The sequence below is a fragment of the Entelurus aequoreus genome, linkage group LG04 (assembly GCF_033978785.1).
Source record: "Entelurus aequoreus isolate RoL-2023_Sb linkage group LG04, RoL_Eaeq_v1.1, whole genome shotgun sequence".
Taxonomy (NCBI): domain Eukaryota; kingdom Metazoa; phylum Chordata; class Actinopteri; order Syngnathiformes; family Syngnathidae; genus Entelurus; species Entelurus aequoreus.
In genome coordinates this window covers 87,541,860-87,545,578 of record NC_084734.1, presented here as the reverse complement: position 1 = coordinate 87,545,578, position 3,719 = coordinate 87,541,860, and positions in this window count along the sequence as shown.

Genomic DNA, 3,719 nt, shown 5'->3' with positions numbered 1-3,719 from the left:
TTCTGGAGTGAGTGTGTGTGCATGTGTGTGTGTGTTCTTGTATTTAAGTTAAAGTTAAAGTTAAAGTTAAATACAAGAACACACACACACATGCACACACACTCACTCCAGGACCCTTCTTGAGACATCAACAAGGAAAAGTACCGTCCATATGAGGACCGGTGAACAAGTTAGGACATAAATCATGGTCCCGATAGGGAAAAACCATTGCATCTATATAAATAAACATTGATTGATTGATTGATTGATTGATCTAATGGAGAATGTCTCATTTGTGGTGAAATCTATCAAAATGAGGGTGGTCCCCAAATTTTTTTCAAATTGACTGCGTGTCGGTTTTTAAAAGTGCTCCCCCTCTGGTCAACATATGAAATAACAAGTGTGTGTAAGAAATTGAAATGCACCCCCTTTGGCCAAAATTAATTAAAGAAATAAAATAGATATGTATATAGAGACATACTGTAATAAATTAGTAACTAAGTAAATAATGAAGATTAGAAACCAATTACTTCCTGCACACTCTTGGCATTCTCTCCACGAGCTTCAAGCACACCTGTGAAGTGAAAACCATTTCAGGTGACTACCTCTTGAAGCTCATCGAGAGAATGCCAAGAGTGTGCAAAGCCGTAATCAGAGCAAAGGGTGGCTATTTTGAAGAAACTAGAATATAAAACATGTTTTCAGTTATTTCCCCTTCCAGTGTAATATCTGCTGAGTAACATACATGAGGTAGGCTGAATCAAGTGTGCAAGAGGATGCCTCCAGCCTTGACATGCAGCTAAGAGGAGTGTTCAACAAAGGGCCATCGGTGCTCTTCACTGCTGCTCACTGTGTCTGCCTTCCACTTACACAACATGATGGACCCCCACCACCCCCCCCTCGAAAAATCATATTTCTATACCTCCTTGTCTCGCGTTTCAGATAAGGATGTCGGTATGGTTGGAGGGCTTTAAGAAGCGACTCGTAACACAGCACTTAGATCGTTGCACTACAGAGAAGTGCAGTCAAATAGCACTTTGCCCCCTTTACACTCACATGGGCATTTAAAGGTTGATTAAAAAAAAAAAAAGCCTTGTTGTTTACCTTGTTATCCAGTATAAAAACAAACAAAGACGGGCATGTCCAGACATGTGAGGTCAATTCACTATAGAGTTGGTGACTTGCAGAGTGCACATTTCCAATTTGCTGGATGCAAAAATGAAAAAAAAGATTTACAGTGAGAGAAGTTCTGGATAATATTTTTGGTGAAAATGAGGGAGAGGACACAGAGCAGCATAGTGATACGGATGAACAGGTTTCTGAGGAGGAACACAATGTGGAGTATCATCCAGAAGACACAGACACATCTGATGAGTCTGATGAGGAGGTCATACCAAATTTACCCGTAACACCATAGATGTTACTATAGTTAAAATTATTAAAATGAAAAACTGAATTAAACAAATGTATTTAAGAGATTTGTTCTAATACCCCTCATTTATAGTCAGGTAACACAACAGCCTTTTATTTATTTATACGATTCTCTTGAGGTTCATTTTACAATTTTTTAAATTGAAATCGAGGGGTATACTGACAAAAATAAGGCCCAATGTCCCACACCAAAAATATTAAAACCAATATTTTCATGGATAAGGAAGCCTAACAAGGTAACCAAGAGATGAGAAACTAATTGGATGATAGATAATTGTTTTTAGTGTATTTTACAGCTGATTTAAAACATGGGTCAAAACCGACCCGTTAACATAAGAGATGGTAACAGAAAGCTAACACAAGAGGAAGGTTAAATGGAACTTAGATATTCGAATTCCGAGGTCTCAAGGTTGGCAAGTATGCACTAAACATGAAGTACACGTTTGTGTACTTATGGACTAAGTACAGCATATCAAAAGATGATTCTTAGTTTTTATTCTAATTAGGGTCCAATAAGCCCAAATAGCAAAGAGAAATAAAAAAAAAGCATGTAAACAAACAGCTTGGGCCTTAACAGGTTAAAAGGTCTATACTTACATTCTCTTTTAGTGGGAGGAGTGATATTGATCACCCATTTTTGCCAGAGCGTCAAATTCTAGTATCCGGTTTGTTGTGGCAGTTTTCAAAAAAGATCTTTGGCGGGCCTGTTTTGTACCTCGTTGAGTGTTTCTTAAAATTAAATCATGTTCCTACCTGCACGTCCTGTCCGGAGTCGTCCGTTTGCCTTCCTGGGAGAACGACCCCGCAGTAAGCGAAAACCTCGTCGTGACACTTTTTTTGTTAAGTACATAACTCCACATGTTCATTCATAGTTTTGATGCCTTCAGTGACAATCTACAATGTAAATAGTCATGGAAATAAAGAAAACACATTTATTGAGAAGGTGTGTCCAAACTTTTGGCCTGTACTGTATGCATGAATAATTGTGTGTATATGTGTCTGAATAGGTGTTTGTATGCACAACATCTTTGTCTCCCAGTTTGTGCGGGAACCAAAAGTACGGCCCCAGCCACCCAGAAAAATCCAACCCAAAACAGCAGGGAATCGATTTTTTGGTGCAAATATGATAAATAATTACAAGGGCTTTACTGGTGATTGTGATACCAGCTGGTCCTCTGAGTGACTACATCAGAACCCTGGAGTCTTACACATGCATGTACATACCCTGTTTCCATATGAGTTGGGAAATTGTGTTAGATGTAAATATAAACGGAATACAATGATTTGCAAATCCTTTTCAAGCCATATTCAGTTGAATGCACTACAAAGACAACATATTTGATGTTCAAACTCATAAACTTTATATATTTTTTTTGCAAATAATAATTAACTTAGAATTTCATGGCTGCAACACGTGCCAAAGTAGTAGGGAAAGGGCATGTTCACCACTGTGTTACATGGCCTTTCCTTTTAACAACACTCAGTAAAGGTTTGGGAACTGAGGAGACACATTTTTGAAGCTTCTCAGGTGGAATTCTTTCCCATTCTTGCTTGATGTTGCTTAAGTTGTTCAACAGTCCGGGGGTCTCCCTTCTGCTATTGCAGGTGCCACACATTTTCAATGGGAGACAGGTCTGGACTACAGGCAGGCCAGTCTAGTACCCGCACTCTTTTACTATGAAGCCACGTTGATGTAACACGTGGCTTGGCATTGTCTTGCTGAAATAAGCAGGGGCGTCCATGGTAACGCTGCTTGGATGGCAACATATGTTGCTCCAAAACCTGTATGTACCTTTCAGCATTAATGGCGCCTTCACAGATGTGTAAGTTACCCATGTCTTGGGCACTAATATACCCCCATACCATCACACATGCTGGCTTTTCAACTTTGCGCCTATAACAATCCGGATGGTTCTTTTCCTCTTTGGTCCGAAGGACACGACGTCCACAGTTTCCAAAAACAATTTGAAATGTGGACTCGTCAGACCACAGAACACTTTTCCACTTTGTATCAGTCCATCTTAGATGAGCTCAGGCCCAGCGAAGCCGACGGCGTTTCTGGGTGTTGTTGATAAACGGTTTTCGCCTTGCATAGGAGAGTTTTAACTTGCACTTACAGATGTGGCGACCAACTGTAGTTACTGACAGTGGGTTTCTGAAGTGTTCCTGAGCCCATGTGGTGATATCCTTTACACACTGATGTGGCTTGTTGATGCAGTACAGCCTGAGGGATGGAAGGTCACGGGCTTAGCTGCTTACGTGCAGTGATTTCTCCACATTCTCTGAACTCTTTGATGATATTACGGAGC